The sequence below is a fragment of the Protopterus annectens genome, chromosome 9.part0 (genome assembly GCF_019279795.1).
Source record: "Protopterus annectens isolate FY-2018-M chromosome 9.part0, PAN1.0, whole genome shotgun sequence".
In the NCBI taxonomy this organism is placed as follows: Eukaryota; Metazoa; Chordata; order Ceratodontiformes; family Protopteridae; genus Protopterus; species Protopterus annectens.
In genome coordinates, this window is record NC_056743.1 from 249,292,378 (window position 1) to 249,308,313 (window position 15,936).

A 15,936-nucleotide genomic window follows, 5' to 3' on the forward strand; every position below is an offset into this window, starting at 1 on the left:
TCAGTTACATCAGGAACCTCCATGGCAAAGCCCAGGTTTGTTCTGAATTAGTACATAACACTATCACTTACACTGATCCTGTTAACTTAGCCAACCTGATAGCAGATAGGTTCAGTGCAAACTCCACTCCCTCTGCCCCCCCAAAGGCCCTTTCAACATCCCCGATACTTGTCCCACACCTTACATCTCCATAGATCAAGTGTTAAAGGCCCTATCCAAGGCAAAGAACAAAGCTTCCATAGGACCTGATAGTATCCCAGGCTGTATTGTGCACCATCTCCAGCAAGAACTGGCTTCGCCACTGAGCACCCTATTCGACTTCAGCCAAAGTACAGGCTTCATTCCAGAGTGGAGAACTGCCATTGTCACCCCCTTGCACAAAGGTGGTGAAACTACTGACCCTGGAAACTATTGCCCCATTAGCTTGACAAGTCTGATCTGTAAAGCCATGGAACATATTATTATGGATCTTCATAAACAAGGACATAGGCAATCTCCAAACACTTGACCCCACCCAGTTCGGATTCGTCAAGGGCAGATATTGCTGTTGAACCTGGTTGACATTTTTGAGACTGTCACCAAGGCCGTGGATGAGGGAAAGTCAGTGCACACAGCTTACCTTGACTTGGCCAAAGCCTTTGACAAAATCCCCCACTCGGGCATCATCTAAAAGCTAACACAACTTGGCATAAATCCCTATCTCATCAGGTGGGTGGCCAACTGGCTCACTGACAGGACCCTCAAATACAAACTAGGCACGTCTACCTCTGATAGCAGACCTGTCACTAATGGAGTTCCCCAGGGATCTGTCCTGGGACCCCTGCTGTTTGGCATCTACTTCTCAGAGGTCTAGCAAAGACAAAAGGCCTGTGGCTGACCGGGTTTGCAGACGACTGTAAGTTGGGTGTTGTCACTGACTTCCCAAATGATGTTAACATACTGCAAGAGGGTTTCACAGCAACTAATAACTGGTGGCAAATTCATGACCTCAAGCTAAATGCAAAAAAAATGTATCATCATACCATTCGGCAAAAATACGGCCCCTACTGATTACCACATCAACGGCAACCCCCTAAGCACACAACCTGTGGTGAGAGACCTGGGCATTCAGTTTGATAACAACCTCACATTCGACAATCATGTAGTGGCAGTCATCAGAAAAGCGTTTTGCTTGGTTCATCTCATAAGGGATTGCATCCAGAAAAAAAGGAGGTTATTACCTCTCTATACTCCTCCCTCATTAGACCAATAATTGACTAAAATGCCCCTCTCCAAACATCTGCACCGACTGGAAAGGCCACTGAAATACCTCACAAAGAGAATCCATGGCCTCTAACACCTATCCTATGTGGACAGGCTCAAACCACTATCACTCTACTCAGTATTGTACAGATTGCTCAGGGGAGATCTTTGTGTCACCTACAAGCCAATCTCAGACCTACAAGCCAATCCATATCCGCAAGTCTAACTCCTCACACATAACCTGCTCAAAAGGCCTGAATCTAATATGCAACATCAACAAAACCTGCTGGAGAGAGGTTTGTCTCCCAGAAGCTGCCACGTCTCTGGAATAGACTTCCCATACACGTCAAGCAGAGCACCTCGCTGACCCTCTTCAAGCGCAACCTTGATGAGTGGACGGGAAACCACAAATTTGTCCAGGGGTTCTACCTGTGTCCGTCACTGACAGAGATGACAGGTGCTGATTGAGGTTTCTTTTTGGGGATAAACTATTGGCTAGGCCTGTAAGGGCCCCAGGGCCATTACCCTAGTAACTTCCTATGATCCTATGACTAGCCACCCAGACTCATCCCAGAGCTATTTTTTCCTGTGTCTGGGCCACTACTTCAACCCAGGTCATCTGCGTCACAATCAGAGGTTTATCCCTTTATGCCACTGTAACAGTGTTCTTTTATTGATTATAAGCTTGCAAAGAGAACAAATGCTTGTGCAGTACTTTATACACTCATAAAATTAGGCAAGTAACAAATGATGCAATAATATGAACAAACAGGGCAAGAATGGATGTAACTCTTGCCCTTTAAAACTTGAGTATTTCTCCTGTACTGAACAATATATTCAAACTCTACTGCATAACATTTAAAAAAATCAATAACCTGATGTAATAATCATGAAGTACTGCAAATTCCCCAGCTCTATCTTTAAGTCTTTTTTTAATCTTACAAAAATACCCTTAGCTCATTCTGACCTGCTGTTAGTCCATGACTGGCAATCCTAATTAAAGCCCCAGATGTGTCTTAAACCTTCTGAAAATACTCTGACTCCAGTATTTCTAACAGGGTTCCCCATCTCACATAATCCTGCTGAAGCCCCATGTTGTCTTAAACCTGTTATGGCCGTTTGCCTTTATTCAGTAAGCTACAGTCAGACTTCCTTAATACTGTTGGGACTACCCTACTTTGAGACTATTAATCTCAAGTCCACTAACATTGCTAATCATGTTGGGGGGCTTCTGATCTGGTTAATTTAGTTTGCAAAAAAATCTAGCCATTTAGGTTTGCATTCATTTAATTATCAGGACCATTCTGAAGGATGGAAAGCTGGTCTAGAAGGAAATAATCATATAATGTAGAAACATCATTAAACTTTATCCCTAATGATGCATTTTCTGACAAAGAATGCTGGTGACCTCTCCAGTAAACAGAGACATGCGAGTGGGTGGACAGACAAACCACTTGTCACTTACTTTGAATTTGAGTAAGCAATCATATATGATAATTCTGATGGGTCATTGACACCAGTCATCATAACATTTTGCCGGACCTCTGTAGATCAGGAAAGTTTCTCCCTCTCTTGGTTTGCAACAAATCAGTAGTGTTTTCCTTAATCATGAGACAGAAAAATAATGTGGTGCCTGCCTAAATAAAGTCTGTTGTAAATAGAGAAGCTGGGTAGCATGCAGTCAACTGGTTTTGAGTTAAAACCCTTATTCTGACATGGGCTAAGAGTAAATAGGTTAATGGCTCCTTCCCATACCTGTCAAAGGATGTGAATTATTACAACTCCCACTGCAATACTTATTTATTCTGCCTCTTGAAAGTCAAGTATCCATTTGTACTACTTGTCACCAACATTGACTCTGTTTATGCATTATTCCCTTAGTTTTAGCTTATTATATGCTTTAGATATACTTATGTTTAGTCAATTATCTTATCAGCTAATAATTCCTACTCATTCATATACTGTTCTAGAAAATGGTACACCTGCGTTATCTTGCAGTACTAAACTCATCCTGTATGTAGTCGATGTTCATGTTAATCACATTACATACCCCCCCCCCCCAAAAAAAATAAAATAAAAGTGGCGCGCGTGAAAAAATGTAAAATGATTCTGCCCATCTGGAATCGGATCAGCCATATCAGCAAAATAAATACATAATAAAAGGACTGGGATATATTGTTCCTTACATACCCTTGCTTTTATGCTTTACCTAGATTTATTTATTATTTATTTACATTTCGTTAACGGGAAACTCCGACTGGGTGAAAAATCCATTTTCAGCAGAGTCCCGGGGAGAAAAGCTCCACATGCATCTTAAAAGTGCATAAATTAAATACATACTATTACAGAAATGTTGCAGTATAACAAATAACATTTTCAGACAATATATAATAAATAAGTTATTTAATATTTTAATTATTTATTGATTTTATAGGGATGAAGCCGTTTACCGGTGGACGCACCCGGCTAAACAAAATCTAAATAAAGATGTTACCGACCGTCGGTTTCACGGGTTTCAGTACCAAGAGTTTGACATCCTTCCGGGCCCTCTAACTATATATGAAGGTCAATATTACTAATAACCATAGCTACAGCGCTCCTAGGCGGACACCTCCCTAAACCCTTCCCCCAGTGGTGTAGCTATTGCACTGGAGTGCAAATACAAAGTGCGCAGTCGCTGGCAGACAGTGGGAGCACTGAGCTCACAGAAAGTGAAGGTAAAGTGTAGGAAGCAGAGGAACTTATCAGCTACGGGGCTCATAGGCTGAAAGTGTTACGATCGACTACTAACCTAGAAAGTTCGGCAGCGCTACATACCCCACAGAGTTGCAGGACAGAGCGCTTCTTGTAGCAGCTATGCTAAGCCAACGCGCGTACAGGTTCTTGAGCAGTGGTCTCAGACTGAGGGGGCTTCAGCAGCCGCGTGCGTGTATCACTTCTAAGCCACCCAAGGAGGTTATTACTCCAGCGGTAAGTGGAACATACATCAGAGGTACTGATTAAAAGACACTGCAGTTTAAGAACTGATCCAAACTACTTTGATTGATTGGCTTTTAAAGAATGTGACTACAGTGAGCCACAACCTTACAGAAGTAAATTAAAAACTGGCTCTGCACCTTGCATCAAATAATAAAAAACATCATCCAGGACAGTATTTAGTATAAAAGTAGTGCTGAGTTTTCAGTAGTGCTCGGTGTTTAGCGCAATGTAGTCAGAAGTGGTTAAAACGAATACTGACTTTGCACTCCTCAGTGACAGGTGTACCACAGGCTGGCTTGCTGCACTGTGGCCCGCAGGATGTAATGTTTTAAATCCAAAGTTTGTTAGCGCTAATAGCCCTCTCCGAAAGAAGTATGATTAATTATAGTAGATAGTCAGAAAATGTTTTTGCTTCAGAATTATTGAGGACATGTGAATAGTACTGGATCTGTTGAGCTCTGAAAAACTGCCCTTCTTTTGTTCTTTTGTCTATTGCACAGAAGATGTATGCCGATGCTTGTAGTTACATGTAGCGGGACTTAATTTTTTGATATATATACTTGTAAAACTATTTGCATGAAAGACAGCAGAAGGTCAGATAGTTTATATTGGTATGGAAGCGGTCACCTTCCCGATCTGTAATTTAGCCATGTCAGTGATCTTGCATAGACCGTCACCTACTGTTCTCTGCCACCTGTTTGTGTCACTCACTCAGGGTACAGCGTCTCTCAGCTGCATGCCTCTGGTATTTAGCACAGTAACTGTCCTGTGTTAGTTTGATCTGCCTGATTATTCATTTTGAACCATAAGTAAAGCTATTTTTTAAGTACGTCATAATTCATTCGTTTTATATACTTTACACTTCCATGGTGACTTAGTTTTGTACTCCGGAGACACAAGCTAAACCCATTATTGTAAATGACTGAGTTGTTTGACGGGGAGGGGGTGTAACTTGATAAGGACATCAGCTCGCCATTGTTTGCAGAGACTGATTCACGTACTAGGCGGATGCTCCCATGAGGGGTGGTGTAACGCTCTGTTAATTATTAGACATATTTTGCATGTGTGAGTATGAATTGGAGGAAGTATAAATACGAACCTCGTAACGTTTGTATGCTACGTCCTTACTACAGCTAAAGTTTAGCTACGTCCTTACTACAGCTAAAGTTTAGTTAGTTAAATCATACTCGTTCCCAGCCTCTCAACCTCTTAACACAAGCAGTATGGACAGTCAACGCCGTAAAAATGGGAGGACAAAGAAATAATAGGGACCTATCTTAACAATTCCTATAAACTTAGAAATATAGAACAACAACAGGTTTTGCAGCATTATCATGAATTTTCGGAAGGGGTATGAAGTCTTAAACTCAAATGCCTGTCATTATTTTCTGACTTCAGTCTTCAGTAATTTGACAAAAAACAAACGAATTATGAGAAACAGACTAAAAATATGAGGTAAAAAAAATCCGGGCATTCTGTGAAAATCTGGGCAGTTGAGAGGTATGCTTCCACGAATTACCTCATTTAATGCTGACACTAAACAAACAACGCCACAGGATTCCACTGTTTTAATTATTGTGAGTAAACAGTGGTCAGTGACCCGTGTCATCCCATTCTCCAGTGAAAGTCAGTGACTACAATTAATGCATGGGTTGGGTCATTTCACCTAGAGGAAAGAACCCTGGAAATGATGAAACCTCTCCCTCCATAAACTGGCGCTTTGATTTTACTTGAAGGCTTAAAACAATTATATTCAGGAATTTCATTCCTGTGTGTTAATTTAAACCCAGAAGCAAGGAAAATGAAATTATTCCATATTTCTTATCCATTTTTTTTAACTGTTTTTGGTTCATGGCATAGCTGGCTCATGGTCAAATGGGGCCCTAGCAAGGGTAACAGACAAAGCCTCTCCTCTCAGCCATTCCAGTGTGCCATTACTTGTCTGTCTCGCTTCAGTTCAAATCTATCATAGGTTTATAGGTGTGTACTAGGCTAATGGCACTGGAGCCTTTACAAGCCTAGCCCAAAACAAATTGCCCAGGCATCGTGCCACCCGATGTTAGTTCACAGTACCCATATCCAGTAGGGCAACTGGAATGATCCCTGGAGTGAACTTTCTGTTACCCATCCAGTCGTCAAGATTTCTCTTGAAAAGGGCCAGTGAGGTGTTCTGCTAGACATGAATGGGAAGCTTGTTCCAGAGTATGGGCAGTCTTTGGGAGATGAACCTGTCCCTCCGGCATGTTCTGTTAGTTGTGGTAATGAGGTTGTGATCTCTAGAGCGTGTGGCGTGAGGGGATTGGTATTTCTTTAGGTATAGCATTTCAAGTAGGGCTGGGTCAGACATGGCTTTGTAAGTCAAGCAGAGATCACCTCTAAGTAGACGATAAAAGACTGAGAACAGCTGAAGTTTCATGAGTCTGTCCATGTAGGACATATGTTTAAGGTCTAGGATCCATTTTGTTAGGTACTTTTGTGGCCTCTTCAGCTGTTGTCAGTGTCTGGTCATGTACATGCCAAATGGGGCGTTATATTTGATGATTGGTCTAATGAGGGATGAGTAGAGAGGGATGATGACCTCTTTCTTTCTGGATGCAAAACCTTTGGTTATAAGATGTGCCACATAGAAGGACTTTCTGACCACAGTGGCAATGTGGTGGTCGAAAGTGAGGTGGCTGTCGACATGGGTGCCCAGATCTGTTGTGGCCCCTTCAGGATTCAGTGGGCTCCCATCATCATGGTAATTCTTGGGAACTGAGTTTTTTCCAAAGGGGATGATAATGCATTTTTTGGCGTTAAGCTTCAGGCCATGGTTCCAACACCAGTCATTGGTCTCGGAGAGGCCCGTTTGTAGGATGTCTGCATCACTTGTGGAGTTGACAATGACTCCTAGTTTGCAGTCTGTGTTGGCCTGGACTTCTGAGAAGTAGATGCCAAACAGGACAGGGCCCAGGACTGAGCCCTGTGGGACTCCACTCATGACTGATCAACAGTCTGACTCAAAATCCTCAACTTTCACTCTGTGGGGCCTGTCTGTGAGCCAATTTGCAACCCACCTAGTGATGTAAGGATTGATGCGTAGTTTGGTGAGTTTATCAATGATTCCTAATGGGGAATGGTATCAAAGGCCTTGGCCAGGTCGAGGTAGGCTGTATGCACTGCCTTACCCTCATCCACAGCCTTGGTGACTGCCTCGACAAAGTCAACCAGGCCAGCAGGCAGGATCTCCCCTGGACAAAGCCAAACTGTTTGGGGTCAAGAGTTTGGAGATTGTCTATATCTTTGTTAAGCAGGTCCATGATGATGTGCTCCATAGCTTTGCATACCAGACTTGTCAGGCTAATGGGGCGATAGTTCCCTGGGTCTGTAGTTGCTCCCCCTTTATGGAGCAGGATAACTGTATCATTGCGCCATTCATTAGGGACATAGCCTGAGGTAAGGCTGTAATTGAGCAGGGCACACAGATGTGGTGCCAGTTCGTTTTGTAGCTCATGCAGGACGCAACCAGGGATATTATCAGGTGCCACGGATGCTGTATTCTTGGCTTTGGGCAATGCAGCTTTTACCTGTACCGCAGAAATGGTGGGTACCAAGCTTTCTTCTGGTATGATAATAGGGCCCTTGGGGAGGGGGGGTAAAGCTGGCACTGAATCTGTTGGCCAGTATGTTGGCTATATCTATTGGCTCAGTATAGGAGGAGCCATTGTGCAATAACTCAGAGCAAATCTGGGTATTGCCTTTGAGGTTTTTAATGTAGCTATAGAAGGCTTTGTGGTTGTTTTTGATGTCAGCCACAATTCTGCCTTCATAGCTGGCTTTAGAGGATTTGATAAGGGATCTCAGCTTTTTGTTGAGACTGATATGGGAGGTTTTCCAGTTTTGTGACTTCATTTTTTTCTGCAACAGTTTCTTCCTGTTGTTGTAGAGTTTATTGATGGCTGGAAACCACCAGATTCACTTTCTTTTTTTTTTTTGGAGGAGAGCGTCTTAGTTCTATTTGGTATGGCAAGGTCTATGCATTTGTGTACATGTACATACAGTGCATTGGTGTATAATTCAGAAGTCATGCAGCTATTTTCCATTGGTATGGGTGCCGAGAAGTTAGCCACCTCTGTTTTTAGGTGCGCAAAGTTGGCTTTATTGAAGTTTTTCAGGGTGGTCACCTTAGTAGGGGGTATAGGAGAGATGGAGATTTCCATGGTGCTCAGTTTGTGGTCAGATTTAACCAGGGAGGAATTGACTATAGGTGTGGAGCAACGGTCTCCCATGTTGGTGATAACCAGGTCGAGGATGTTGCTTCCTCAAGTGGGGGTCAGAATGAGCTGGTCCAGGGCATTGAAATTGATAAATTCCAGAAAGCATTGGGCTTGTACATTGGTACTTGAATAGTTTTCCCAGTTGATGGAACAGTAGTTGATATTACCCAGTATGAGAGTAGTGGGTTGGACCTTGATAGATTCCAGGGTGTTTAGGAAGTTGGAGTGAACGTCTGGGGACTTGTTTGGGGATCTGTAGCAGGCTATGACTTGTATCGCCATCTTACCCAGTGTTAGTCGTACCTGAAGTATCTAGGATGCATTATGCTGGGCTACCAGACTAGAGGTGTGTGTATCCTTTAAGAATATGGAGACACCACTGCCTTGGGAACTTCCGGCCGTGTTCTGGGGCTGAAAGGTATGGAATGAGTTGTAGCCTGGGAGCGCAGGGGTGCTTTCTGCCTCTTTAAACCAGGTCTCTGTTACAGCACAGATGTCAACATTCTCCATTTTGAGCAGAGCTTCGAGCGAGTGCATCTTGAGATTTAGACTTCTAGCACTGAGCAGCATGACCCTCAGGTTGCTTTTGTTTGTAGTTGTTATGGTGGAATTTTGGTGTTTGGAACACTGCCTAAAAAGGCACTGTAGGGGTGGCAAGAGCCTTAGCCAGTACCTGGAATCCCAGGGGTGACAGATGCAGGCTGTCTGTGGTAAAGCATTGAGGTCTGTCGATCATGTCATCCCAAGCAAACAGATACTGGATCCCCTTAGAATGACACCAGAAACTTAGCCAATTAAGTCAGTCATTTTCTGCTCGTACTGTGGTATCATTCTGGGTGATGGTAGAATACTGCTCAGGGCTAGGGTCATACCTGCCTGGGCCACATAATCCGAGAGTTCCATCACTTCTCTTTTAATGTAGTCCAGGGAGGTACGTCTCAGGTCATTCACACCCACATGGACAATGACTGAGTCATTTTGTACTTGTTGTGGCGTGACCTGAGTGCATGTGTTATGTGGCGGATCCTGGCACCTGATAGACAACTGACTGTCAACTTCTCTCTGTTCAGCCTAGTCAGTGGACATCAGTGTTCTTCACAATTGAGTCTCCTATGATTAGTACATTGGGCAAAGTGTTTTGCCTTAAGGGCTTGGGTTGAGGGGCACACTGTGGTGGTAAGCTATGTGTTCTGGGGTTGGTGGTGTGTTGTGGTGTTCAAGTGCATTTCTGTCTCGGGAGTCTATGTTGTTTGGGTAAACTTTTATTGAGAGCCTCTGCAAAGGTGGGTGTATGGTTTGTGTTTCTATGTGTGAGTTGTGATGTTTGGTGTTTGGAGGGCTGTGTGTTCTATGTAGTGAGTTGCAGGTGTTGACCTTCTTCTCTTGACAAGCTAGTCCGTTCTTGGTTGGAGTGTGCACTGCTTCCAGTTTGCTGATATAAGTGCATCTCTCACAGGTATGAGTGTTGGAAGGTAAGAGGAGAGGGTTGTCTGTGTACATTAGACAGTTGCCACACTTCCTCAGAATGCCCAAGTGCACTAGGTTAGTTGGAGAAAGCACAGGAAATTGCCCTACAATCATACCAGGAAGGGTGGTCATAACTAATAAGTACTGATGCTGTTACGGTGTAGGAACAGCTAGTGCTGATAGCACCTAAGTGTGCTACAATAAATGCTACAAAAGCCTGTTAAAGTGCTAATCGATTACGCTAGTTGAAGTGCAAGAAGTAAAAGAACAAGCACGTTCTAAGGGGAAAATTGAAGAGCAGACTTTCTGGCACCAGTAATAGTTTACCTCAGCTGAGCGATGCTGCACAGTGCGCAAACCTCGGCTTTTAAACCAGAAAGTTGAAAGGGATGGAAAAAAAATGCCCAAACGGCCAGTAAACTACAATTTTTGGACCAGAAACCACTCCTGTTGTGGTAGATAGGCTGCATAGTGCTTACCACTCCCACTGATAAGCTAGAAGGCTTCCCTCCAACACAGAAAGGTCTGGGGGGCCTCAGAAACATATAAAACAGTCCTGGATACAGCAAATCTGTATCTGGACTAGACTAGTTACGGGAAAGGTGGGAAACAAGCTTAGAACTTTTTTTTTTTTTTTTTTTTTTGCAGAAAAGCAGTTAAAACAGTAGCAAAAACACTTTAAATTTAGTACAAGCTAGCACATGAGTGTGTAGCAATATTAAGGCAAATACAGTTTAAATAAATGCAGATAAATAAAAAAAAAGTGCAGAGAGGAGTAAATTATGAAAAAAATCAAAATGGAGGTGCTTAGAGTATCTCTTTCTCCTTCCTGTTGCTCTTGTAGTCTGCAGGATGCCAAAACTGGATCTGCAGAGCTTAAACAAGCGCAAACTCACGTAAACAAGGGCGTTTAAACCAGAAAGTTGAAAGAGACAGAAAAACTACCCAAATGGCCAATAAACTACAATTTCTGGGCCAGAAACCACTCCTCTTGTGCTAGCTAGGGTACCTAGTGCTTACCACTCCCACTGATAAATTAGAAGGCTTCCTTCCAACATAGAAAGGTCTGGGGTCTCAGAAACTTACAAAACAGTCCTAGTCTGCAGGACGCCAACATTGTCTGTCTGCAGAATACGATTTTCTTTGATTGCAGAGATTTGATTTAAAACCTTTATTTCAAATTTTATAGCAAAAAGACTGATGACCATTTGCTAAACAAAGCAGTCTTCACATTGAAAACAGATGTAGCATGATCAGTAGTAAACTTTTTTTCCACTTGAAACTCACTTTCTTTCAAAAATGCATCTGGCCAGCGGTGGATTATGTGTACATTTAATTCCATACACACACCCCCAAACACAATAATGATAGCTGCATTGTTGACTGCATCCTTCTCAAGTGTCCATGGCAAAAAAACTTTATAATAATAATAGTAACCAAAATCATAGATTTCAAATTTGTTTCACTCAAACACACAGCAGACAAAATATTCCATCTTAATTCACACACACACACACACACACACACACACACACACACACACACTGTTTATTTATTTATTCTTGTTTAGTCCCACTAGGCTAGTGGCTTCTTCTCAGGGGAGACCTGAGGTGGCATTTAAATTACTAGGGGAAATTTGGCCAGGACATCAGAGAACTTCCCCTACTATTTTCAACATAGCCTGTTTTCAAGGGAGACCTGAAGTTGTTCTCTTATCAATAGGTATCACAGGATCTTTTAAATCCACTTGAGCTGCCACCAACTCAGCCAGGTGGGGCCTCGGTTTATTGTCTCATCTGAAGAACAACATACTCAAAAGTGCAACACCCCATTTATGTTGCACTGCAGTGTCTGAAATCCATCTACCTCATGTGGGAGTAGAACACATGGCCTTCTGCAGCAAAGATGACTGTGCTAACTGTTGTACCACTGACAGTAGTCCTGCAAAGAAACATTTAACATGATTTAAAAATGACCATATGGTAACAGCATATGTATGTATGTTCATCCCCAGAGAGCCTCTTGTCCCCAGCAGCAGCAGCAGTTATAACCACTTTGTTGACTATGTATAACCATCATTGTTATGAATAAATAAATTACATGTACTTTATTGGTAGTTGTGGATGAACTACATGAAATTGTATAGTAATCACTAACATCACTTCATAAGATCCAGCCGTGTGTAGCACAGTTTAAGCAGAAGTGTACTTATGAGAGCATCAGATCACCTAATAACATATGCCAAGTCAGTATGCACAGTCTCTGCAAAAGTAACATGTGACTATGGACATTAAAGAGAACTGTTAATAATGCAGAGATTGCTGCTGGCAAACAACTTTGCATTTTAGTACTTCATCTACAAATAAAGTGCCTGCTTCCCTTGAAGAGTTAATTGCCTATGTTACATAAAAAAAATTAGTGTGCTGGTGATGTTGGCATAATATTTCTGAACTAGATAGAAGCTGCGGTGGTGCAGCAGTTAGCGTTGTCACCTCACAGCAAGAGGTTCTCCCGTTTGATTCTTAGTGGAGCGCCTTGTGTGTGGATTCTGCATGTCCTCCCCACAGTCGAGTAATGTTTAAAGACATGCAGGTAGGTGTTACTGTGAATGGGTGTGCCTTCTTTGAAGGTTGGGCATCGGGCTGGCAACTCATCACCGTAAAAAATCCACTGCCAATAATGAGCGGACCAGAGTTCCAATGTGGTGACCCCTAACCGGGAAAAGCCGAACGACATTACTATTTCCTGAACTAGATAAGCTATGTAATAGGGAATGGCTAGCAAACAACAACAGGTTCATAGTTACTAGGCATGCAGTCCTGGAGACCATTTAAGAGCATAGCCTAAATTCCCAATTCCTCCAAAGCACTACCTGGTAAATGAGGTGCTCAGTGTCACACGATAAGTAAATGAAGATGGAAAGATTCAAAGCCTGTACACTTGCCATAGAGGCAACCGATAAACAGGTTGGAGTTTTAATGTTCTGTGCTAACTGCGTGAGTAACACTTTTTAACTAAATGCTGAAATCCTTTACAGTCTGATCTTGCAGAGAAGATTGCATCACAGTAATGTCAAGCAATCATTACCTAATGGATGCTGAAGATCAGGCAGTTCTGATCATCACCCCAAATAATGCAGACTATTGTCAGCTTCTTTGCAATTGCTGGAGGCAACATATGCTTAGAAAACTAAAATATAACTTGTTTAAACTACAGTACACAATTCAGGCCTAATTTTTTCACTGTTTAGTGTAATAAATAAAGCAGAACAAAGACAGAATAAATGGTGAAGCAGCTGTTGCTCAACAATCTGGAGTAGCACCTATGTCCATTATGGACACGGGCAATCTATAAGATATTCAAGGCATAGACACAAATCCATACCATCCTCTTGCCCCAGGGTCCACATATTGGATAAAATCGGGTTATATTGGTTAGGCTTGTAAGGGCTCTTAAGCCATTAGCCTAGTATTCTCCTATGAACCTACAAATCATACAAAAATCAGAAATATTACTGCATATAAGATACTATTTTTTTCAGGGGGGCGCACATGCCTGCAGGACACCTAAATCTCATTTCTAACCTCCCATGGCTCTTCTGACATTATTTGAAGAATAGATAACAATGCTGGATTGTTCCAGCCATACACTTCCAGAGTTAACAGAGCCTGATCATGGACAATATGCAGGGTGGTTAAACAGGTCCCTGCCGACTTACTGTTATCCTGTTACTTGTCTGTTTCTCCCCATTTACCATAAACACTGTTCGAATTTGGCAGTGTACATACTATTTTGTTTTTTATTTTTAGAATCACAGAAATTTGTATTTCATTTAAAATTTTCATTTTGAATTTTACAAAAATAAACTGACAAACATTTTCGGAAAAAAAAAACTCTCTCACACTGAGACACAGTAAATGGCTTTTCTCTTGAAAATCACATTGAGTGAATCACATTGAGTGAAAATGCATCTGGCAACCCATTAAACTACAACAGACGTGCTGGGATTCATATTCAAATGGTATATAGTGAAGTACTAACCAGAGTGTATGTGAAGGGTACAGGAATTCAAAAGACGAATGTGTAAATCATTTACTAATAACCTGGGACAGCCCACTGGACAGAAGTGTCCTTCTTCAGGAGCAGCCCAGGAGTACCGTCCAGAGAAGTACCTTGGGAAAGTCACATATAAGTCAAATGAAGGCTGAGGGAATCAAACCATATAATACAAGCAGCAGCTCTTTTAACAGCTCATAGCCTACTCAATTGCATTAAGTGCTAGATGAATTGTTGTAGCCTAAACACACTCCATTTCCCACCTGTGTGCCTGCAAAAAATAAACTAAATGAAAATGCATTCATAGTTAAAATGTTATCATTAAACACAGGCTTCATGCGATCCAGTTTATTCACATCCAGATAATAAAAATACTGACAGTATTTAACACAACAAGGAAACCAAAGATCACATCCAAAGAAGATGGCTCATCTGATGATGTTCCTTGTTTGCTACAATTGCCTTCCTTCCTTCTTTTATACTATAACTACACTGGTTCATGGCTAGTTACTGTTCTTGCAGTATAGGGGACCTCTGACAAGTCAAGCCCAAATTTTCTGTTGCCCCAAGAGCTGTTTGTCTAAGTGACTTGCTCAGTGACAGGGCAGGATATAAATATCAGGCAAAGTCAGTGTTCTGCAAAACTGGAGACACTTAAGAGCAGACTGCTGAAAAGTAAACAGAACTTCAGGTTTTGCATCAGCATGTATTTATATGAACACCATAAATGTGAAACTGTATGACTGACTTTGATACACTGTAATCCTCAGTGACTATATAAAAAAAAAAAAAAAAGCTAAAGGAGGTGTGGCAGCTGGTGTGGAGAATTTGCCTATTATTGCTAAGGTACAGTGTCTGATTCTTATATAGGCTGTGTTTCTAATTTGGGGCATTTTACATACACATGCACATGCTGAATAAAAACTAAAATCTCCAATGCTTTTCAGGGAGCATATGTGCTAAGGTATGTGCATGAAATTCACTTGTCCTCCTGCTAAAAGTCAAATCACCAGTGCTGTTCACTTGTCCTCCAGCAGAACATACATGTTGAGGTCCTACTGCTAAAACCTTTATTGATGATGCTATTTGGAAATGTACAGAGGTATGTGTTTCACTTGTCCTCCTTCTAAAAGTCGGTACGTGCTGAGGTATTGTGTTTGAATTTCCACTGCTGTTGCTGAACAGCATAAATGGAAATATGTGCTTGCTTTCACAGAGAAACTCTGACCTTTTTTAATTCTTTTGAAAGTGATAGCTGAAGCTTTTTGTTTTGAATTTTTTTTAAAGGTCAACCAGGCCCCCAGCCGGCACTTGGCCCTAGGCAGCTGCCTAGGGTGCCTTGGGCTAGATCCATCTCTTTCTCATGGTAGAAGCAGACACCCTAAATTTGTTAGCATAAACTTTAAATCACACAGTGGAAAGGCAAAAGCAATACAGCTTTCAGGTTTGTTATAATTAAAAAAAAAACAAAAAGGTCCAGCACAAAGAGGGTGGTAACTTAGAAATCCTTTATTATGGTAGCTCCAAAAGCAAATAGCATACCGGTTTCGGCAACAGCCTTCCTCAGTGCTTAATAACAGCAAAAATTAACAGACCCTTAAATCAAGATCATCATTAGCATTCAAGAATGTCATTGGTTGGTTAAAACACTATGACAACTCATTGAGGCCAGGTTTAAACAACCCCCCCCCCCAGCCATGTAATCCAATCTGATTCTTTATTATTTATTAAAGTGTGCCAACCAACTTTAGAGAAACATTGGCTCTGGACCTCATCAATAACCGTAAATGTGAATTTGGCCGTTTTGTGAATTGAAGTGTGCTTATACAAAGTATTTGTGGCTCTCCTGCTCCTGATCTCACTGAGGTGTTCGGAAATCCAAAGCCTCAATGACCTGGATGTTTGTCCTACATAAAACACCGAACAAGAACAGGTA